This window comes from Cryptomeria japonica, chromosome 3 (assembly GCF_030272615.1).
Source record: "Cryptomeria japonica chromosome 3, Sugi_1.0, whole genome shotgun sequence".
Taxonomy (NCBI): Eukaryota; Viridiplantae; Streptophyta; class Pinopsida; order Cupressales; family Cupressaceae; genus Cryptomeria; species Cryptomeria japonica.
This window is the reverse complement of record NC_081407.1, coordinates 97,863,293-97,889,076: the sequence shown is the minus strand read 5'-3', so window position 1 is coordinate 97,889,076 and position 25,784 is coordinate 97,863,293. Positions and strand designations below refer to the sequence as shown.

At 35.8% G+C, this 25,784-nt stretch overlaps 1 pseudogene; it reads left to right on the top strand.

The window, feature by feature from the left end:
- Positions 1 to 1,366: 1,366 nt before the first annotated feature.
- Positions 1,367 to 25,784, top strand: part of LOC131045998 (mechanosensitive ion channel protein 6-like) — a 49,919-nt pseudogene continuing 25,501 nt past the window's right edge.

The window sequence follows — 25,784 nt, the reverse complement described above, 5'->3', positions numbered from 1 at the left end:
TATGAGTGATATACTGCCGACAGAGAAGACCCAGTGGACTTGATCTTCAAGCTGACTTACTTGATGAGGAGATTGAGCATATCTGACAGCTTGGTTTATATCATGTATGACACTTGTCTGAGGTTAGGACCAACAGGGCCATGATTACAACTTTGATAGAGCGATGGCATTCTGAGACTTGTTCATTCCATCTTCTGACTGGTGAGGCATCCATTACTTTAGAGGATGTATGGCATATACTGCATATTCCAATTCATGGTGAGAGAGTTATGTATGACCATGATGATGGCATTGCGGGATTGTGTGTACTTTTCGAGTGTGAGATACAGGACTTGCAGATCAGTGGTCGATATGACATCCCTTGGGCCCAATTAGATTATGATGATATGACTATTGTACTAAGCAGTGTTGTTGGCAGTTTACTGGTACTTGACAGACGAGGTCACGAATTTCCAGTTGGATGGGGCAGAGTGCTCCATGATATGATTGTTCATCATCGACTATATGCATGGGGTCCATGTCTACTAGCCATGTTATATTATCAGATGCATGGGATTGTATATCTAGGATATCGGTCTATCAGTTGTGGTGTGACACTGCTCTAGGCTTGGGCATGGGAGCATATTTCTATCTCGAGGCCTGTTATTCATGTTGATTTGCAACCTAGTGAGCCTTATGCTTTTAGGTATACAATAGGTATCAATTACAGGGGTTCAGGTAATACCTTGTATTGGAGACATCAATTGGATATACTGCAGCATTTCATATGGAGACCTTACTTAGATTACCCCGGTTGGGTGGATGATGCAGTGCGCTTGCCTTTCTGCCAACAACAGAGATATCTGATCGATAGGACTTTCGAGACCCAATAGATTATTGAGATGTATCTTCCAAGGCGGGTACTGAGACATTTTGGTGAGGTACAGGTGACACCAGTGGTTACCGCTTATTTTGCTCATGTATCTTGGGAGGTATCTGATTGGGGTGTTTGCATACAGCCACATGTTGCTTATGCTGAGTTTGATGCTCTGCAACCATTACTTTGGGGTTGGGGTAGAGTGCATCAGATCCAGGGACGACAGCAGAGTATGATGCATGGTTTACTAGACACGGGTCAGTGCCATTGAGTGATCCTGTTGTTCCGATTACAACACAGCAAATTCGCCATCCCAGACAATGCTTGAGGATAGACATAGGGGAGAGAGTTGGATGAGGAGGGGAGGGTGGAGCCAAGGGAGGTGAGGGAGATGAGGGAGCGGAGGGAGAGGATGTAGACATTGGTGGAGACACCGAGTCTATCAGTAGTTGGGATAGCGATGATTCTTCTAAGTCATCAAGCAACGAGGATGGGGATGATGATGAGGATATGCTGGAGCTGGAGGATGTTCCTGTTGCAGAGGGTGGGAGAGGACAGGTGGGTGATGAGGACTATCCGCAGATTCTTAGAGTGTGGATCCAGAGTTTGGAGGAGGAGGTTGCTAGACGAGATGTCGAGTAGGAGACCTATCGTGCAGATTATGGTGCTCTTGAGGCTGAGAGAGATCGTCTCCAAAGGGAGAGAGATGAGGCTGTACAGGAGGCTATCTACTATTGACAAGCATATGAGAGAGTTGTCCCTGAGGATCAGAGAGAGCCTAGTTTCAGTGCATTTATGGGGAGGAGATCGAGCAGATCTACTTCACGATGGACTAGCAGTGGTGGCATTATGGGACCACCTCAAAATCCTGGGGCAGGATCTAGTGGACAGGATCCACCTGCTGACAGAGGCAGTGTTGGTTGAGATATTTTTTTGATCATGTTATCTGAGCCTTCGGGCCTATTTATTGTATTCATACACATTATCATTTTTGAGTTATATATATATGATATTCAGGTTTTGGCAGTGATCTATTTATGTTTTGTTTTCCATGTATGCTTATATGATGCTATGAGTTTTATGATGCATATCTATTTGATTCTATGTGATTCTAAAATGCAATGGTAGTACATGTATGTATCAATGATGCTAATGAATGCAATGGAATCTATAATGAATGCATATTAACTGATATTTATGAATGCAATGGAATTTATTTTGAATGTATTTTTGTTTTTGTATGATAATGGCTAAACAAATTTTAAACTCAGATACACTGTGAAGAAATGTTAATTAGATGATAGAGAGAAGAGATTGATGATAGAAAGAATGTTAGAAAGAATACGATTTAGAGAGAAGATGAGAAATCAACAAACTATCAATAAGCTAATGAGATGAGAATGAAATTGAAAGAATCACGAACCTGTGTCACATATTTTATTGCACAATATATATTCATCACTGAGCCTTATTATTGAACAATGAAGCTTAGCACATCAGGGTATAAGGAACCAAGATGTAAAGATATCTCATTGTAGAAACAAACACGTAGTAGACAATGAGTGAACCCTCTATTCTGGGAATTACACTAGGGGTCGAGGTATGTGTGGCATCCAATAGTTGAATGCTCCTATCACAGACACCCACTAGAGAAATTTCCCTAGAATTTCATCGGTTCACACCACAAACAACAAACAAAGAAAAAGATAATGCCCATCATAGCTCCTCTAGTCACTTGTGGACATCCTTGAGTAGCATAGGAACACTATTTGTTGCCAAATGATAAAAGATAAAGACTGACTCGGACAAAATTCAGCAACTATACTGACCTTGTGCCTTCGTTCTCAGTTGCTTGATACTGACCTTGTGCCTTCGTTCTCAGTTGCTTGATAATGTCTAATCTCAGAAAGTTGTGGACCCTGTTTAAGATTGACCTGACTGATTTTGAGTGTATCCTCTTTTGTTTAAGACAAGATAATGATCACTTTGTTTTGGGTGTGATACGATTGATAAGACAGTTTGATCAGTTGATTGCAGATGTTTGATTAGATAGTTGTATCCTTTGTTAACTTCGTGTGAAGTGTTTGCTGGATATCTTCTAGGGTATTTGTTTCTCACAAGACATTTTATTGCAAGTTTTTTGATTGATTGATTGATTTTTTATTTTTAGTTCTTTTCCAAGAGCTTTTTCGATGTTTTTGGATTATGTAGATCGATATTTGAATTTTTTTATTGATTTTTTTAGGACATTTTGCAGATGTTTTTGATTTTTGAAGGATTGTTTTGCAGATGTTTTTGGTTGTTATGTTTTATATATTTGAATGTTTTTGGATGATTTTTTCAGGACTTTATATGGATGTTTTTGGTATTTTTTTATGGTTTTCATTGTTTTTGGATTTTGAGTTTTTCAATGTTTTTGGATTTTGAGTTTTTCAATGTTTTTGGATTTTGAGTTTTTCAGTGTTTTTGGATTTTGATTTTTTCAATGTTTTTGGATTTTGAGTTTTTCAATGTTTTTGGATTTTTTTAAGACTTTATCCGATTTTTTAGGATTTTTTCAGTTATGCCCCCAGTGTGTAGACCTGTATGACATGATGATCTGTAGAATGTATGTGGAGACAAATGAATTTTTGACATGCCCTATGTGAATGCAATATGCATGATGAAGATGCATTTCCTATTCGGACAAGGTTGACTGTGTTTGTTTTAGCATTTGTAATACACCAATTGAAATAGAGGTGCAAAATATTTTATAGATAAGTGGTCAATCGGTCCCTAAGGCCCTTTGGAACATTCAACTCAACACACTTAGTTACTAGGATTTACAAATGAAGACATGGAAAACTTCCCCATTGGTTCTTGAAACTTTGATCTTCTTTTGCCTATGTGTGTGCAGATGAGTTAATTCCTGCTCTTGTGTTTACTAAAGATCCTTCGCATCTTATATGACTAGCTACATGGATTATCCTAACTTCAAAAGCATTCTGAATAGAGCCTCACTGCCAGCAAGTCTTGAGAGCTTCGACAAGGTTATAGACTGTAATTGCTCAAATATTGCTCCATTGCCAATAGGCATCCATAGCCCTGATGGATTTACTTGTAAGTTCCCATAGTCAAGCTTTTTGTCGCACTTTGTGTGCGTGATATTTCAGTTATATATCATGTCTCTTTTGCCTTGAGATGGATATTTGGCATAACTCTTTTTCTTTTTATTTTATTGCCTTGACTTGTAAGTAATGAAATCTACTTGGGTGTGATAATTACAGTAGCGCTGAAGTAGAATTTCAGATTTTTCACTAGTCATATGATCAACTAGATATCTCTAGTGAATTAGAGATTTATTATGTTTGAAATATAGCAATTGATAGATTTTTGGTTAACAAGTCTCAAATAGTGAAATCACTACCCAACCATAAGTAAAGCATCGTCACAGGGTAATGTTGTAGATGAATAACCTTAGAACCTCAAAAGCCTTCATGTCTGAATATCTAAGAAAAGAGATGACCCTTGCTTCTTTTGAATGGAAACGAATGATAAAATTGAACAGTTGCCTTGTTTTATTGATGTTGCTATATGAAAATGCAGAAAATTTTGAGAATGTGATGCATTTGAAAAAGAAACTATATGTAATGTAGTATTTTGAATAATATGATATGCAATGCGGAAAGTAAAACCTAAACTACACAGCCCTTAGGTATTGATTGTTTAAGGTGCATGTTGTTCATAGGGTCAGAGAGTGGATCTCCCTCCATGGTAGCCAAATTATATGCCCCATTGCCCATAACCCTTGTTATGATGAAAGGACCTAGCCAGTTAGGTTCGAATTTCCCTGGCTTTTCTCGTTCCGCTAGGTTCCTTTGATTCTCTTTAAGGACTAGATCTCCCACTTCAAAAGTTCATGGGCGGACTCTTTTATTATAACTCTATCTCAGTCTATTTTGATATCCTTGTAGATGGTTGAATGTTGTTTGTCTTTTTTCATCAAGGGTTCGAGTTCTTGTAACCTTGCTACCCTGTAGTCTTCCTCTATTATGATGTTCTGTAAGGAAACTCTTAGAGACAGTATTTCTATTTCAATGGGGAGTATTGCTTATGTACCATAGACCAAGCAATATGGTGTTGCTCTTGTAGGTGTGTGTACTCCTATTCTGTAAGCCCAAAGAGCGGGATTTAACTTGAGATGCCAATCTCGTCTCGTGTTAGTGAAAACTTTCTTAAGAATTTTCAATATTGTTTTATTTGTAGCCTCTGCTTGTCCATTTCTTTGTGGATAATATGGTGTGGCAAATCTTTGTTGTATGTGAAATTTGTCACACAATTCCTTCACTTCCTGGTTTTTAAATGGATGCCCATTATCTGTCGTGAAGCATAGTGGAATCCTGTATCTACATATAATGTAGCTGAGCATGAATTTTGATATCTTCTTTCTAGTGGTGTATGTAAGAGGAATTGCCTCAACCCATTTGGTAAAGTACTTAGTGGCTGTTCAGATGAACTTGTGCCCATTGGAAGAAGTAGGGTTGATTTTACCCACTAGATCTAATCCCCATTGTGAAAATGGCCATGGTGATGTAATACATTGAAGATCTTGTGTTGGTGCATGAATGAGGTCTCCATGCATTTGGCATTATTTACATTTATGTACATACTTATAAGCATCCTTTTCCATAGTTGTCCAGTAATAACCTGTTCTCAACAATTTCTTTGACAATGGTGGACCACTTTGGTGAGCCCCACAAATTTCATCATGGACTTCCTTTAAAGCAAGGTGTGCTTGTTAGGATTCCCAAAGATGCTGAGAGGGGGGGGGGGGGGGGTGAATCAGTATCTAACCAGTATATAAATTTACTTGACTTAGAACATGAAAAACATATTAAAACTGTGTACCAGTAAACTAGAAATAATGCAATAAACAATAATAGCAGTAACCACATGAGAAGCACACCATAACACAGTATTTTAACGAGGAAACCTGGTGTGGGAAAAACCTCTGTGGGATTTGTGACCCACAATATTCACTTACTAGCCAATAAGGGAATATTACTCTTACAATAGGGGCCTGCACATGCAGGAAGGCCAAGTGCCTAGAGCTCACTGCTCAATTACAAAAGAAGTCACACTGACTTACAAAAATGGATTATACTAATCCAATGTCTTGTACTACTTCAAATCAGCATCTGCTATGCCAGATTCAATACCGGTTTAAGCTCTGCTACAACATAAATCCTTAACCAATATTTTGCATATTAGGTCTGCTTATCACGCATCCTATCACATCATATTTCCTATTACAAAATGATCTCATACATATATGAGTCATATTACAAATCACCATGTCGGCTTACAATGATTTTACAATTAATTACAAAATACATTTCAAACAAAATTGAAGTCAGCCAAGGTGCCGGTATCCTTCCTTTCACTGTCGGTGTCTTGTGTGCCAGTGTCGGTAGCTTGTCTTGCCGGTGTCCTATGATTGCAAGCTTGCCATCAATGAAAAAACCTTCAATCACTTACAATTTCTCATTGGAGTGTGCATTTGCCAACAATCTCGCCCTTTGGCATTGATGGCAACACTCATGAGAAAAATCAAAAGTGTCCAAAATGATATCCAAAAATAGTCTGCCAAAAAAATTGTCTTTCCAAAATTGTATGCTCAAAACTGTATGCTCCCCCTGAGCAGATGAATTCCCTTCCGTTCTGACCATTTTTCTCATCCCACTACTCCCCCTTTGACATCAATGACAAAGGTTGTCATTCGCTATCAGTGGAGTCCTGTCGGGATTCTTGTAACTGGTGAGTTACAATCTAAAAGATATCTGTCAAAACTAAATTTATGCTATTGCTGAAAGTTTTGCTATCTTTTATTGCCTCTTGTGTTCTCTGCACAGTACCGGTGAGTATGTGCATTTTCTCTTCCGATGTCTTCAGTCCAGGAACCAGAGCTTCTAATATTTCTTTTCTCAGAGAAGTAAGGTATTCAAGTCTTGGACTAAGTCTCCATTTCAAGTCCTTTGCCTTATCCTTTATTCCCTGTTTGTCATTTTCTAACTTCTTGATTTTCTCTTTCTGTTCTGCAATCTTCTTTTCTAACTCCAAAAATGAATCTGATGTTCCAATCAAATTGTCAACAATATTATTTATCTTTTCTTGAGCTTTGTTGATCACCTTGTCAAGATCTTCTATTAATACATTCGTTTTGCAAGTATCCTTGTACAGTTTCTTGAAGTCATGGATTATTTCTCCAAGTTCCAGTAAAATGGTGTCCATTTCTTCCTTGTTTTTCTTTACAATATCCTCAAATAATTTCTCTTTTTCTTTTATCATTCTCTCCTTAAATGTATTCTCATTTATTTGATCAATAGTCAGTAGGTTGCTGGTAATGAACTTAGACAATGTGTCTAGTTGACCTAAAGGATATTTATTCTCAACACTGCACTTTGGTGCTATCAATTTAAGAATTGGTATTGTATCATCAATAGCCTTATAGGCTTGTGCATTGCATTTGGTGATCTTCTTTATTGAATCTAACACAACCTCTGTTACATTAGTAGGTCTAAATTTTGTCATAGTTATACCAGATGTTTGTCCAACAGTCTTTATAATAGCCATGCTACCGGTTGTGGTAATTTCCTTTCTTGATTCGAGCTCTGGTAGGTTTGTTTGTGTTTGCATTTCTACAAACAAAGGTTTATGCTTTTCAGTTTGGGCTGGTGGCACTGTCTTTGTCTGTACCTGTGCTTCAACCTGTACTGGTTTTGGTTTCTCCAATTGTGTCTCAGACGGTTTCTCTGAGTTTTCAGTTGCCGGTTTCTCAGCTTGTGCCTCTGAATTTTGCTTAGCCAGTTCTTCAAATGGTTTATATGTTGTATCTACTGGTTTCTCAGTGGTATCCTCTATCGGTTGCTCTATCTGTGCTGGTTTTTCTGTATTCATCTCAACCTCTACAGCCGGTGACTCAGTAGTCACATTTTTCTTTTTATCCTCAGTGGTTTCTCTGTCAAGCACAACGTTAACTTCCTGAGTGTCTACATTTACTGTATACAAAATTTCTGATTCAAGATTTGTATCTTCTACTGGAGTTTCCATACTCTCAGTGGCCAGTTGATTTTTAGTAGTGTCTATTGGTGGAGTATCTGAAAGAGGTGGGGGCACATTGTCAGTTTTTTTTAGGCTTGGTGGTCCACCTACCTTACCTTTCCCCTTATCTCTGTCCTTTTGATATACTTTGATAGGCTTAGGTCTAATTAATTCTTCCTCTTTTTCTTTTTCCACAAAGAATATATCCCATCCATCTACTGTTTCCTCAGATACTTCAGTTACTCTACCAGCCATTAGTGCTACATGCCGGTGAGCAGTAGAAAATACTGTCTAGTTAGCCTCACCAATTAATTTGTCTATTTCATCAAGTGAGTTAACTGGATGCACTGCCAGTAATTTTTCAATCTTAATCTTTTTATTCAGTTCAACAATGGCTAATCTTCCAGCTTCTAATCTCCTATACAAGTCATTTGGAATTTCATCAACAATTTGCATCAAAAATTTCTTGTATATATCTAAGTGTAGAATTACACCGTTTTCTATGCTTTCCTTATCATCAGCTGATAGTGTATTGTACATTTTATTGATGTTCTTCAGCTTACCATCCTCTGTAATTTCACTAAGAAGTTTGTCTAGAGGAGCAATAGTCTATTTCACCTTCTTCTTCTTAGGAGTCATTTTCTTTTCCAGAGGCCTTACTGCCTGTTGCTTCTGTCTTGTTCTTTTAGGTGTGGGAGAGGGTACTGGTGAGGGTTTTCTTTTTCTTTCAACCCTTTTAAATATAACAGGTATATCACTTTCAGAAGAAGTACCCACTGGTGAAAGATGATTTTCCGGTTGAGGTGCTTCCAACTCACTTTCACTTATACCAGTTTGTCTCAAAACATCTTCCTTGATTGCCTTTGCCTGTCGGGTTCCTTTTCTTACAGTTGCTTCAACTTTCTTAACCCTTTTCCTAGATTGAATAGTACTTTCTATTGTTTCAACATTTCCAAAAACTTCCTCTTCCGGTTCCTTTGGAGCTTCAAGGGGGGCTTTTGCATATGTTTCTATGATGTTGTTGTCTGTTTCATAGCCCGTTTCAGTTAGCCAAATAGTTCGAGGGACAACTGTTTCCATCCAAATTTCATCTTTCTTGATCACAAAACAGATTTCCTTTTGATACTTATCCACAATAGCTTGTGATAGTCTTACTCTAGTCTTCATTCGAGCCTTCAATGCTTGAAAATGCTCATTTATGTTTTTCTCCCTATTCTCTCCCATATTGTTCAATAGATCTAACAATTGTTTTCCTACCGGTATGTCAAAGCCAAAATCTCTAGCACCAATACCGGGTACTTGTTTGGTTATGTACAACATCAGACAAACAAGTAAGTTTCTAAATCTAAACGTTCCTTTCTTATCTCCTTTAATCTTTACCAAATTGTCTATCAGCTCATCTTTAAGCCATTCGCATATGTCTATCCTTGCATTATCATTTGCCATATCATAGGCACTCTTGATACATAGGCTAGAAACTGAGTTTAACCTATTTGCATGTGTAGCCTTATAACCTAAGATCATACTGATAAATCTGACATTTATATCCTTCACATCATTTACCCTTAGAGATCTTTTATCAAATGTTGCACCAGTTAGGTTTATCACTGTGTCATTTGAGACCTTCTTTGTTTTGTCCGGTCTGTTACCGGTGGAGGGTAACCCTGTTACAGCTTTTACTGCTTCTTTTGTGATTTTATGAATAGAGTCTAACCAAAAAAAATTCACCATGTACTCTTCTTAACACAATCCTTATGATATCTTCGGGAAAATCCGGGATACTAAGAATTTCAGTGAAACCTAGGGTTTCTACTATCTTATGTTCAGGTTTGACATTTTTGGATTCATCACAAATCATAGTTTTAAACATGTTCTTAATTTCATCATCACCTAATTCATCAATATGACAATGTATATACATCCTAGTTTCTTCAACATATACTACTCCTTCAGGGATTTGAGAAAATGCACCTATGCTATCATCTTTCTTTGCAATTTCGGGAACCAGTTTGAAAACGGGTCTAGGGTGCTTAATAACTTCAACAACAGTAGAGTTTGCAATAAATTCAGGAGTGGATGAAGATGCCATAGCTATAAGTACCTCAATATGCCTTAGGGATGAATGCTTTGATGGATTGCTTCACTTCTTCGCTTAGAATACCTTTGCTCAGGAATTTTCACACTCTTGAGGATTTGAATGCTTGGTGAATGAAAAAGGTGCCAAAACACTTGCTTTATAATGTTATTTTTGCCAACTACCACATTTAATGCCTTTCGGTTAAGTCACAACTTAAGTCATTTGTTGGTATAGAAGCAATTTCAACTTCTTACCGTTAACCGAGGTAATAATAGCAAATTTTTCATTTTGTTGCTAAACCCCCAAAGGATTTTTCTTCAGTTAGATGAAGAGTCTCCTGTCGGTGGAGTGTTACTCTGTTCTACCGGTGGAGGAGTATTCCCATCAACATTCAGATTTGACTTTCTGATCCATTGTTTTGAGAATTCTTGCTTTACCTCTTCAACCTTTTCTTTACCTTTCAAACTGGGACCTTTGTTATTTTCCGGTGATGCCTTACTTCTACAAAATTTTGCAATATGTCCAATTTTGTTATAGGCATAACAAGTCACATTGTTTTTTTGAATATCTTTCCTATATCATATGTCGGTATGTGTTTTGTATTGATTAGATAAGTGCCCAAATCCCCCACAAACATAACATCTCACATTCATTCTACAATTTTCTGAATCATGACCAATTTTGTTGCATTTGGAACATCGACCGGTGGGTGTATTAGTGTTCTGATAATTTCTAGATCTACATTGATTTTCTCTATGACCATACTTGTTACAGTTAAAGCATTTTCCATTAAACTTGTAAGCAGTAGGTTGTCTTACCGGTTTGTTATGATCATGATTGTTTGCAGTATCGGAGCTTTCACCAACTTCAAAGCCAAGGCCATTTGTATCACCATTAGGTTTCTGATTCTTTAGCAGGTCACTTAGCTCTTCTGAACTTTTCTTGAATTTCTCCTTGTGATGATTTGCAGCAGTCAGTTCACTCTCCAACATTCCTTTCTATCTTATGAGTTTAGTTCTGCCATTTTGTGTGTGCATAAGATCTGTCTTCAACATATCATTTTCATGACTGGGTCTTGTGTTTTAATTTCCAGCATCATTTAGTCTTCTAACCAAGTCTTCTTCATTCTTCTTTCTATCTTCAATTTCTTTACAAAATCTCATAGTCATATCTTGCATCTCATTCTTTGTTGTACTGATCTCTTGTCTTAGCTTGTTTATCAAATCATTAAGAGTTTCCTTTTCATTTTCCTCATTCTGCATCTTTTCAGAAAGTTCTCTTCTCTTGTTCCTTGCAATAGTAAAATTCTCTTAAAGTGCTTGAATAATATCCTGAGCAGTTTTCAAATCATCCTCAAGTTTGATATTCTTCACTTTTTCTGCATCATAGTCTGCAAGAGTTGTTTCCAATTGTTTTCTCAAATTTTCCATCTCTACCTGTGACAAGATCTTCCTGAAGCTGTTAGGATTTTGAAAATAGAGGACCAAGCTCTGATACCAATTGTTAGGATTCCTAAAGATACTGAGAGGGGGGAGGGGGGGTGAATTGGTATCTAACCGGTATATAAATTTACTTGACTTAGAACATGAAAAATATATTAAAACTGTGTACCGGTAAAACCAGAAATAATGCAGTAAACAAGAATAACAGTAACCACGTGAGAAGCACACCATAAAATAGTATTTTAACGAGGAAACCCGATGTGGGAAAAACCTCGGTGGGATTTGTGACCCACAATATTCGCTTACTGGCCAATAAGGGAATATTACTCTTACAATAGGGGCCTGCACATGCAGGAAGGCCAAGTGCCTAGAGCTCATTGCTCAATTACAAAAGAAGTCACACTGACTTACAAAAATGGATTATACTAATCCAATGTCTTGTACTACTTCAAATCAACATCTGCTATGCCAGATTTAGTACCGGTTTAAGATCTGCTACAACATAAATCCTTAACCAATATTTCGCATATTAGGTCTACTTATCTCGCATCCTATCACATCATATTTCCTATTACAAAATGATCTCATACATATATGAGTCATATTACAACTCGCCATGTCGGCTTACAATGATTTTATAATTAATTACAAAATACATTTCAAACAAAATTGAAGTCAGCCAAGGTGTCGGTATCCTTCCTTTCACCGTCGGTGTCCTATGATTGCAAGGTTGCCATCAATGACAAAACCTTCAATCACTTACAATTTCTCATTGGAGTGTGCATTTGCCAACAATGCTTCATTCTCATCAAGACATCGAAGAAGAGTTCCATCAAAGCCCTTTCTGTACAAAGTATCAACTATAATGGTGTATCTAGATGCCTGACGAATAAAGGTCTTTTTTAAATTTCTAGACAGATCCGGTGACATATATTGAGTCTGTAAATATGTATATATTTCATTGTACCAAGGTGATTCTAGACCCACAATTGTACATACATACTCTGCTAGAGGAGTCTCATAAGCCGGTAGCATCAACTATTCTATGATGAACTCAAACTAAGTTTCATTAGTAGGCATATTCAAAAGATATCCTATGGTAGCCATTGCATCTGCTGCCTTGTTTTGTATTCTTGGGATCTGTTCGAAGGTGATTTTGTTGAAGTGCTCTTTGTAATCTTCTACTAGCTTCTTATAAGGCATGAGTTTGTCATCCTTCATGTTGTAATCATGATTGAATTGGTTTACAATCAATTGTGAATCACCATAGACCTGTAATTCTTGTATTCTCCACTGTATAGTTGTACGAAGTCCTATGAGAAGAGCTTCATATTCGGCTATATTGTTTGTGCATGGAAAATTTATCCTAAATGATTTAAGTATAGAATCCCCTTGAGGAGTAATGAAGAGAATCCCTGCTCCAGATCCATGACTTGTATATGACCCATCAAATTATAATTTCCACATTAAAGATGTTGTCAATGTAAACACTGATTCGTCTGGAAAGTCTATGAGTAATGGATGACTATCTTGTAAAGGATCCTCTGCTAACTGATCTGCTATAATCTGTCCTTTAATGGCCTTTCTGTCTATGTACTCTATATCAAACTCACTCAAGATCATGACCCACTTAGCCAATCGCTTGGTCAATGTTGCTCTACTCAATAGGTGCTTGAGTGGATCAAAGCATGCAATGCATTGTACCTTATGACTTAGCATGTAATGTCTAAGCTTTTGGGATGCGAAGATTACTGCTAAGCATGCTTTCTCTATAGGGGTATAATTAAGCTCACAGTCAATAAGAGTCTTACTTATATAATAAATGGCTCTTTTTTTTCCTTTGTCATCATGTTGTGCCAAAAGAGCTCCTAGAGTTGAGTTGGTTGCTGATATGTATAACAATAGAGGTTTTCCTGGAGTAGGTGATACTAACACTGGTGTTTTTAAAAGAATCTTTCAGAGCTTGGAAAGCTTCCTGGCATTGTTCTGTCCATTTAAAAGTAACTCCTTTCCTGAGTAAATGCTAGACTGGGTGACACTTATCTGCCAATTGTGCTATGAATCTCCTTATGGATTGTAGTCTTCCTTGTAACCCTCTGAGTTGTTTAAGTGTTGACAGAGGTTGCATATAAATGATTGCCTTGACCTTGGCAGGGTCTACTTCAATTCCTTTGTTTGACACTATAAACCCTAACAGTTTACCTGTTGTTACACTAAACACACACTTATTTGGGTTTAGTATGACATTATTCTACTCCAACTGATCAAATATCTGTGCAAGGACCATAAGGTGACCTTCTCTTGTTTATGATTTATCCAATATGTCATCCACATAATCTTCCATTATGTTTTGGATCGTGTCATGAAACAATGTTGTCATGGCTCTTTGGTATGTTGCTTCGGCATTTTTGAGGTCAAATGGTATCACATTCCAACAGTATGTTCCCCATGGGCATGTAAAGGCTATTTTATGTTGATCTTCTGGTGCAATTTTAATCTGGTTGTATCCTGAGAAACCATCCATTAAGGATAGCATTTCATTTCTAGTTGTTAGGTCAACTATCATATCCATATTGGGTAGCGGGAAGTCATCCTTAGGACAAGCTTTATTCAGATCCCGAAAATCCATACAGATTCTTATTCCTCCTATGGGTTTATGGTGCAGGAGCAACTGAGCACCTGAATGCTCAAATCCTAGCAGGTATAGCATTTTGTTACAAATTAAGCATGTGTGTTTATTTTATGCTTCTAGTAGGTTTAATAGGTTTGTTTTGTGGTGTAATAAGGTTTGGAACTCATTGTTGTTTAAGAGTTTCCAAGATTTTTGTTTTTTTGCTCAGTGGGCCAAAAACTGTCAATTTTGGGTCCAAATGAGAATTTTTGAATTTTTGATGTTGTAAAGCCTTGAAAGGAATTGGAGCATGTTTATTTAGTGTTTCTAATGATGTTGAGTCATTGGTTTTGGTTCGTTCCAGTCTGTACCTATCCATACAAAGGCTTCAATAAGTTGGCACATGTATAAAAACCATGTTCCCATCATTGTATGTGCAGTTCATGTTGGAAAAGTAAAAGAAATACTTGTTTTGCTCTTGTTTTTATGAGTTTTAACTAGTTTCCTGCACTTTTGAGAGTACAGTCCGTACCATGGCTTCATGAGTCCATACTACTCCTATTTTTAATTGGTGTGATCTCATTTGATGTTTGAGTAGTGATTTGGAACAAGTTTTGTTTGAAGTGCTCTTGGAAAAGGCATTGTTTTGTGGTTCCAATGGAAGATCATTCATGGTCCAACTAATTTCTTCAAAGTCTCTTCATCCATGGCTTTGAGGAAATTTGTTGGATCCTCTGTACATACTGTATCATACATCTATTTTCCTTTTCCAGCAATGCACAAGTGTTTGTAAGCCCATGGCAAGTATGTGAAGTGAGCAACTTGGCTTGGGTATTCTTAAATTTGTTTGAATGGTACTTTGCTGTTCATAGCACTGTACTTTGAAATGTTGAAGAAGAATTAAGTTGGAAAGAGTCATCATTGCCTTTTACCATCCTTGTCTCTCTCATGACTTGGTTGGATGCAAGAAGAAAAGTTGTAATCAGATTGTAAAACAGTGTGTCATTGTTTCATTGTTGAAATCTCAGTGCCAACCTCCCAAATGGACAGTATGGGATGATGGATTCCTCTTTTATGCATCATGGGAATGTAATTACAAGTGTTTTCAATGTTAGGAAGACAAGATACACAATCTGATTGTAAAGGACCTAAATAAGGATCCTAGAAAGGTGTATTCTCTATCACAGTCTTATAGTGCTGTCATGTTTTGTGGCATCTTTTGAGTGTTCAAACTTATAAGATCCCTGAAGAGGATATATGTATTATTTTACCTTGCCATTAACACCCTTTTGCAGGCCAGGGATAGTGTGAAGAAGCAAAATAAAAGAAAGAAAGAAAGTGTAAACAGTTTTAAGACTGTTAAAGTGCAGTGATGGCGGTGTATGAACAACAGTCATAAGAAATCCTTTCCTATTTGTTTTGCAGGGTGTTACAACTTCTATCAAGGCATTGTTGCATCTGTATTTGATAACCTTTCATTGTATTTGGTTTACCAATGTTGAAAATGTATGAAAAACATTAAAAACATTGTTGTCGCAGTCCTCTAGACTGTTTTTTCTGTGTAAGGGCAGCAGTATGGCATTTGTTTGATATAATGACAATATTCTAAGATGGCTTTTGGATCCTTGGAAGTGTTTGATAGATTTCATAGCAAGGTTTGAACATTTGAATTGGGTCTATCATCATGGAGAAGATCTTCAATTTGCAAACCCTCACTAAAACCTTCAAAAACCCTTGAAAAATGCCTCTTTTGTGGGACAGTCCTCAAACAGTCCGTACAGTACTTGCCATAGCAAAAATCCTTGAGTCTTCATCATCAATAGACCACATCTCCAAGGGTTTTCCATGAAGTTTAGTAGATTGAGCAGGGTGAACAATTTTCACAAAAAAAACTAGGGCTAATTCTAGTAGCCTTTTTGGGGTCAATTTGACAATTTCATGAAATCGGTAAGGAGAAGTAAATGATTGTTTCAAAACATCAAAACTAATCAGTTAAGACCTGAGACACCCTACTACAAGCTCCACTACATTGCATTAAGTCATTTGATCAAAATGACCATTTGAACCTAGAAGTTGCCTTGAGTAAACCAACGTTCTTTGCATCCAACTTGGATATTTTCACTATTGAAAGGTGAAGGACAGTCATCAGACTTTGCAGACCTGTCCAGATGCTCAATCAACACATTAATATGATTGAAATCCTTAAAGGTACAAACAAGGTTAGGTAAACCATGGTTCTCCAACAGTTGCCCATTCCTGGAAGAGAGGAGATTTAGCCAGTTGGACAACCAAACTTGTTCATTTTTGGTGACACTTTTCAGATTTGAATGCCTTAGCATGGAAGGTAAGGAGGAGTGATGTACAATACAATAGGGTACAAGCAGTGTTGAATAGAGAGGATGAGATAGGAGAAAGGTTTAGAAGAATCCCATTTGTGCCTAGGGATTGATTTGGGAAGCACATTGAGAACAAAAGCCCACCAACATCAAAAGAAGACCAACTTCTATCATACCTCCTCATCAGTTTAGTCACATGTACCAGGTTGGATATCCATTCTGCATAATCAATAGGTCTAATGAAACCTACATCCAATAACTTTTGTAGTTCTATTTTAACCAGTAATGCAATACTTGGATGCATTTTTCTCAATTTTTGCTTGTAAGGTTTAACTCCTGGTATTAAAGGTAAATGATGCAACACTAATTCAGAGTCTAAGCCTAGCATATTTGCATAGGACCAAGCAAATTTGATAGGTCATTTCTTGAAAAAATGAATGAATCTATCTTTTTCTTCTTTCCTTAGAGATTTTGCCAAATGAATGTTATGTACAACCTCCCCTTCTGCTATGTTTACTTCTTTTGTTTCCTCTATAAGCAATGCTGAACTTTCTCTTTCCATAGGAAGATTACCCAACTTGGTTTTTCCATTATGGGTAGTTTGATCCTTATCTTCTATTGCAAAAGAACTTTCTTCTCCAAAGTATGTTGTTCTATCCAGGTCTACAACAAACCCTACTTTGTGATCACCTTGTGGAAATCCCTCTCTGACTTCGAGAAATTCTAAAATTGCTTCGTCATTTCAAACCAATCCAGCATTGATTTTCCTTCTTGCCCCCAATCAATCAAGTGTGAATGCAGCAGGGGTAAATCATTACTCCCTTCTATAGTAGACTCTGATAATATGAAGACTTGATTGTTTGAATGACTTTGTGTATTTTTATCTTGTATAGCCTTTATTTGATACCTTAATATTACACTTGTTGGTGGGCTTGAATCATGGAGTGACAAGAACTCGTAGTTGTGAGAGTTTGTCTCACTTTCAATATATGTTTCATCATGTGAGCTATCATCACTTATTTCTTCATGAACCTGCCACTGATTCTGGTGTAGATGGACTAGTCTTCTTTGGACATTAGTTACCCTTCTTAAGCCTGGTATAAGCCTTTGCAATATTTTTCATCTGATTCGTTTGGTTGAGCATGAGTCATTTCTCATGGCATAAACAGTGACAATAATGATGGATGAGATTCAGCTGGTGGTGGTAAACCTGTCTCTGTTGCAACATTAGCCTATACTGTTGTATCGACAACTGCATCATTTTGTGACTTAGTGCTAGGTTCTTGTAGGAGTTGTCTTGTCTTCTCCATCTAATTTTGCACTAGATGATGTGGATACCTGATTACTCGTTTGAGATGAATATGGAAGCACCTGTGCGGAAAAATCCCTTTGTGGTATGTAGTCTAACGATTTCCTTGGTTGATTTAGTATATCAAGGGTACGTTGTCTTGCTTCTGTGATATGTTGTACATGCTTATATCCCAATCCTTGATTCCCTGGATTATCATTAGGAACAATAGGTTCTAGTCTTCCTTGTTTCTGTAACCCTAGGCCTGTGGTACAATCATATCCATGTCTTTGGAGCATTTTGAATCTATTGCCATACTGATTTGTGTGTATTTTGGGTATTGTCATGTGATCTTCTTCTCTATATATCCAATGGTTAATATCTTTGTTCAGGGATTCTTCTTGTAAGTCACCCCATCTAATGAAAGAGCATGATTCTGTGTATCTGACAATTTGTTTTCCTTTGTCTTGTTTTTGTACTATATTGTGAGGTTTTCCAAAAGACTTAGGAGAAAGAGACAATTGTTTCCCACTTAAAGTATTTGCAATAGAATATTATCCACAACCCATATCTTTTATTTGTAAGGAGGAGGTTGTAGGCATATCCTTTTTTGTTTCTGTGATTTTTAATGTCTCCAGTTGTGTAGTGAGAGGTGCTACTTGATTGATAGGTACCTGATTATCCACACTTTCTTTCAAGTAATTGCAATGTTGGAAGGGATTTGGATCACCCCTTGTGGTGATTTCAATACCATTATATGGGAATTTGACACACCGATGAAATGCGGATGGCACTGATTCCATGGTGTGGATCCATGGGCGACCCAATAACATGTTATATCCTAGCTCTCTGTCCAAGACTTGAAAAGTGACTTCTATTGTTATAGGTCCCACTTGTATGGGTAATGTTACAATGCCTTTTGATGGACGTTCTTCGTCATCGTATGCCTTGATATTTATCCTCTTGGAAGAATCAATATGAAGTTCAGAATATCCCAGTGCCTTAACCATCTTTAAAGTACAAATGTTGAGACCAACTCCTCCATCTATGAGTACTCTTCTGATTCTTCTCTTATGAATGTAAGCTTCTAGATGTAGTGGGTCATTATGAAGTAGTCTATCACTAGGAATATCTTGTTCTGTGAATGCAATACGTGTGCCTTGTGTCAAATTCCCTACCATATATTGGAAGGCATTTTCATCTATATCTTTGTCCACTACTGAATCTTGAAGTGCTTTATCGAGTATAGCTCTATGAGTGGGTGAAATACGCAAAAGTTCGAATAATGATATCTGTGTCAGATTTTTCTTAAGTTGCTCAACAACATTATAATTCCCTACTGCTGGTGGATGATTTGGTGGTATCCCTTGTAAAGTTACCTTTGATCGGTGAGAAACTACTGCACAGTCTCTGTCTCTAGGAGTTATGGTAATCGTAGCTACTGTATCATTTGACTTACAGGATTTGTCGGTATCATATGTTGTTTTATCAAGATTTATGGGTAAATGCACAAAGTTGGGTCCCAATCCCATGAAAGTCTGCGGGTTGGGAAAAGAGCCCCCTAGAAACGGGTGCCGGATTTTTACAAATCAGGCACCCGTTTTGCTTCGGGTGCCCGAGCCATTCAAAAATAGGTGCCCGTTTTTGGAATGTATTTATTTATTTTTTTAAAACATTTTCCCTCATTTTCACTATTTCAAAAACGGGTAGATGTTTCAGAGGAGCACGGGTACCTGTTTTTTTCATCCCAACTGACCCCCCAGACCATTTTTTACCTCCTTCCAGGTATTTAGTTTTATTTTTATTTTCTGTTTTATTTATTTTTATTATTTTTCATAAAAAAATGTTAATTTATTGTTATTCTTTAATTTTAGTGTTTTAAAATTTGAAAAATGTTTTTTATTTTATTTTATTTCATATTTAAAATATTTTTTAATTTTTAAATATTGCAAAAAACATGAATAGTAAAAACCGTAGGAAAAAAACAAAAAACATGAATAGTAAAAACCATAGGAAAAAAACAAAAAATAAAAACATAAACAAACAATAAACATTAGACACAAAAAATAGACAATAAACCCTGAACAGAAAAACAAACACTAAACCCTAGATAGAAAAAAATGATCAATAAACCCTAGAAAATAAACGAACAACAAACCCTAAAAAATTAACAAACAATAAACCCTAGATGAAAATCAACAATAAACCCCCCTTCTCTCTCACACACACACGTACATGTTACCATCTTTGTCATTATGCGCTCTCTCTCTCTCTCAATCTCTCATTATCCCCTCTCTCAACACACACACACATTACCCCCTCTCTCTCTCTCTCACACACACACATTACCCCCTCTCTCTCTCTCTCACACACACACACATTACCCCCTCTCTTTCTTTCACACGTTACCCTCTCTCTATCATTACCTACTCTCTATCTCTCAAATTATCTATTCTCTCTCTAACTCGTTGTATCTCAAATTACCTTCTCTCTCTCTCTCTCTCTGTGTGTGTGTTTTAATCATGCGTAAAAGTCTAAATGTTTAAATTTATATTTCTAAATTTTGTATTTAATTATAGGATTCTTTTGTAAAAGTTAGATGTTTAATTTATGTTTAAATTGAACTTTAAAATGATAATGAATATGAATGTGTTTTTTTGTGTGTGTGAAAAATAGGGTTCTTAAATTAGATAATACTCTAACTATCACTATTAATCCTCACTACTTCCTAACTTAGCCCAATCTCTAAAGATATACTATATATTTACAAACATGATAACATGTCCTTTTTCTTCTTTTTTTTCTCTTTGCTTTATCCTTTTATCTTCCTCTAATAACCAATGCCTCTTTTTTATAGTAAATACCCCACTAATAAGAGAGATAAATTGAGAATACAAAACTCCCCATAAAGAAGTAGGTCACATGCTAATGATGAAAGATTGAAGAAAAAACATGATCCATTACTTGCAAACAACATTTTTTTTCCTTTAGGAAGAAATAAATACATTGGTGACTAGAAATGTCATTATATAAGTTGGGTAAATACAAAATTCAAATCTAAATAGACTTGTGTCTCTAAAAACTTCGCAAATATTCACATGTTGGAACAAAATGATGATAAAGAATCTTGTGAGGATCGAAGTAGAATGAGTGCCAAAGATAATATTATGGGTTGCCAATGATGGCATAGCTATCATGAAAGAGGATATCAATATCCTCAAAATAATATTTAACATATGTAATTCTAAACTCCTCAAACAAGGATAATATATTCAAAAGATATGAATCCCAAGTGGTCATGTTTAGAAGGTGATTAATGCCATGCTAGACTAAATCAATTGGGTTTATGGAATTGGTGATAATAATATAAAATAATAAAAAATCTTTAAGATGAATATTAGGTCTCGATAGGATGAGTACTTGAAGAATGAGACAAGCCTCTAAATTGTCAAAACATGCAAGACCTATGATATAATAAATTTCCTCTTAAGTATCACCATCGAAGGGTATGTGATCTTCATCAACAAAGGGAATGAAACAATCTACAATAGGATCATCTAGGAATGGAGAGATATGAGGGTCTCGCTGGATCTCCTAAAGTCTATTCCAAAGTGTGTGGGGGAAATCAATATCCAATGCAATACACATAGAATCATGATCTTGATACTAGATCAAATCACTCCTACATGGTCAATGATGTTACACCAAGATTATATAATTTCTAGTGTTTCTAGTTTAGGTATGAGTCCATACATAAAAGGAAAATGATTACACCACCTAAAACTTATCAAGATATCATTTTACAAAAGAATCATAGTTATCCCTTTCTAATTTTACCACAAAAGGATGAATAGAGAAACCTATGATACCTCCTCAAATAAAAAATTAAAAGATCAATAAAATCAATACATATAAAACATATCAAACAAATTCATCTCATGTAAGACAGTCATTTTCAAGTGCCAAGATGTCCAAGTAAATGACTAGAATGTGAAATCACAAAAAATAAAATATAAAATACGAGGGAATATTCTAGAAAATAATTGTGTGATCTATGAAGATTTATGAACCACCTTTTCAATGCCACATGAAGCATGAAAAAATATGCTCTCTATCAAAAGTTACAAGGCTTTAAATTTACATAGCTTGATTTAAGTTAAGAGGACAATAAATCACACTAGTGGCAGATTTAATAAAAATAAGAATCAAATATAGATCAATATTGGAATCACATTTTGTGGGTTGCGACTTTGAACAAGGAAATACCAAATAAAATTGAATATAAAAAAATAGAGTTTTTTTTGTTTTAGCTCCTCCAAGAGTAGATAACCTACTATTTATTCAAGCTTCAACTTAGTGTAGTACTACTAGTTGCGATCACTAAATCATCCAATGATTCTAGCAAAGAACACAACAAAGTAGTACATGTATTGACAAGTTCATAGATATAACTTATGACTTTAATGAATTTAGTTAAAACCAAAAGAGAGTAGTTGAATCGAATCCTATCAAGTTGAAAATATAAAGTGGTAGCCTAATTGACGATAATGGTTAAATATTGCAAGGGTACTAAATTGTAATTCCATGGAAGTTACCATCATTATCTAAATCAGTGGAGTCATTTATTCATTATCTATTCTCTCTCTCTCTCATGATTATTTTTATGATTTTGATGGAGCTTATACTAATGCATCTTTAGATGTTAAAAAGTATTGGTTGAGCTGCATGGGCATTATGATGTTTTATTTTGTAAAATATTTCTTATACTTTGATTTAAGTGGATAATATTTCTTAAATGATGCTTATTATTAAAATAGACCCACCTATTAATAATATTGTAGATCTATGTGAGTTTCCTTTTTTATATTTAAGTTGGTAAATTGTATTTAATTATAAGGTTTTTTGGAAGGTGAAATGTAAATTAAATAGTAATTGTAAATTTTCATGTTTGTATATATATGCAGATTATTTTCACAGAATGGATGAGTTTGAGATAGATGAGCTATTAGGTCTAGCACTACCTCCATCTCCACCTCCACCCGATCAGTTGAGGCAGATAATTGGGATGAATATTGATTCTTTGATTAGAGATATCCATACTATTAGACGTGAGCTTCATCCACCTCCACAATTGTTATGCCTTGCAGATAGTATGCAAGGGATTGTACAATCTATACAAGCTTTAGATAGCAAGCTGGATAGCTATTGTAGTTGGCGGGAGGAATTGCATGCATTTTACGTTGATGGCCTAACATACAAACAAGTCAATAAATTAAAAATAATAAAAATGGATTTGAAACAATATTTTGTGAACCCTAAGATGGGTGAAGAGATAGATCCGAAGAAGCCACAGATCTCAATTCGATGGTGTAGGCACCCAGGCATAGATAGACACTTTTGGGAGTGGTGTTGGATGGTCTTTGACCATCCACCACACTCCAGTCATGAGGTCCCAGTGTATTTTTTGAAGAAATTATGGGCCGAATTTGAATTGGGTAAAAATCCCAATTACTTTGATATTAGATCATTTCAAGGGGTTGAGGGAGGCATGCCCTAGGATAGGTTGGGAGCAAAATTGAGCGATAGGGTTAGAAACCATGTGCATGATGATCCGTTGGTTCCTCTTCCATCACTAGTTGTTTGAGCACCTACCCATCATTGAGCAGTGGATTATGCTCTTGGTTTATGGAGTGCCTTGTCGGGCAATTTGGTACAGTAGTTGTGCGAGGTGAGGGCTGCCCTCAGCTTAGCACACGTTTGCACGAGCTGCGGGGATGTATGTACGGGTCCACAGAGTGAGGATTCCCCTGGAGGAGATGGTGATTTTGATGATGCTGATGCTGCCCATGGTGGTTATGATGATGTTGAGGAGGCTACACATGCTGATGTCGTCTCTTCATATGTTGATCTCCCGTGGGCAGACGATGATCAGCCTACAGAGGTACAAATTTATTTATATAATTTATAGTGCAATATTAAATTCCTTATATATACACATATGAACTATAACATGAGTCAATTTTTTTTTAACAGAGGATGGATCATACCATGTCATTGAGGAACCAACATCATGTTACCTTGATACCTAGAGATGTTGGTACCCCATTTACGGTATGCACTTTCATCTAGATACATTGTATTGATATGTACATTTAAAATAAAAAATAAATTTTTTAATGTAATGATGTGTATGATATGTTTTTTCAATTTTGTAGGGTGCTTCGTGTAGCACCGAGGTGGGTAGATCTTCACATGACCCGTGGACCGTTAAGGCTCAGCTTCATATACCACTAGTATGTTTTTCATCCATTAATTTGAAGTGTTTATATGCTTACTAATTTATGTACAACTTTGATTCATGTTCGTTATTTTTTGCAATTGTAGGCTTCTGGATTGTTTGATGGTGCATCACATGTACGCCTTCGCCCATCAGTTACTTTGCCTGCATCACATGTATGATTTTCTGCGATAAACTTGTAGTCTATATATATAATTTATAATTTTTGTATATATACAAGTTTGATTCATGCATTATATATGTTGTTCAGGTCGATACCACTAACAGTATTGGTATGGCTATGGGATTGAGCCATATACAAGCGTCGACATTGTCATTTGCGGTGATGATTAGAAAAATAATTTATAATTTGTTTATACTGTGTACCTGGCTTTTATAGGGATTATCAAAATTTATGTACAATGTTTTTTTTCGTAGGACTTGACTACAACCACTTTTCTTGTTCATGATAGTGGACCTCCACGTACCAGTGAGGGCATTGTAGAGCATGATCGTAGGGTAATTTATTTTAAATTTTTAGTATTTAATTACTTTATAAGTGAATTATGCAAGTAACTTCTTCTCATGTTAAATCTTCTTCTCATGTAAAATATTTTAATAATGTACAGGAGGGTGGAGACACTGATACTGCACAGGAGGGTGGAGACAATGATACCGCACACACACATGATGGTGCATCTCAGGACCACTTGCAATAGGATGATTCATCTCAACCACCTTCGCGTGGAGTGAAGAGGACTACAGATGAGATGCACGCGAGTTCTTAGATTATATATTTTAGATCATGTCATGTTATTGTATTATGGACTTTTTATGATGACACTTGTTATGTTATCCAGGGACTTGTTATTATGTGATTATATATAGGACTTTTTGTTATGTGATTATATATAGGACTTTTTATTATGTCATTTTGTTGCTATTATGATATCAGGTCGTGTTATGTGATTTGGCGCACTCTAGTGATTATATATGTGATGTTGTTTTGTTATTATGTTATTTAGACTTGTTTTAATGTCATTTCCTTATTATTATTATTTCAAGACTTGTTATTATGTCATCAGGAATTGTTATGTGATTATATATAGGACTTTTTATTTATGACTTGTCATGTGATCTATTTATGACTTTATATTTTAACATTGTGATTGATCATCTTATAGTGTGACAGTTTATAATTCAATAAAATATTTATCCCAATTTACAATAACATCCTATTCTTAAAATAATAATAAAATCAAGAACTTACAATTAATCTATGAAGAGATACGATAAAATAAATATATCATAAAAAATTAGAATTCAATTGTAACACAATTACAATGTGCACAAAATAACATTAAGAAGAAGATAACTAATACAATGTTGTTTATAAAACCAAAATTGTATCAAATGTAGACAAATACAATGATAAAGGGATAAAGAAAAACAATTATCATGATTAAATATAAAAGAGTTCACACAAGTAACACAAACTTACATGCATATAAATTTGATATGAAAATTATAAAAGGATTATTAATTATAAATTAATCTCATAGAGGAATCCAATAGATTGATGGAATTAGGCTAACCAAATTATTAGGAAGGTTTGAAGAACATTATTCAATGATTTGCTAAGCTTTGTAAATTTCCTAGCCCTTGATGTTTAAGTGATACAAAATTAGATGTCATAGACATTTGATTGGAAGTAGACATAGATTATTTCTTGTCAATTTCTTTTTGAAATGCATAATTCTTTTGTCATTTTGAAGGCTTGGAATAAGTAAAGGAAGCCTTGCTATTCCAACCATTAC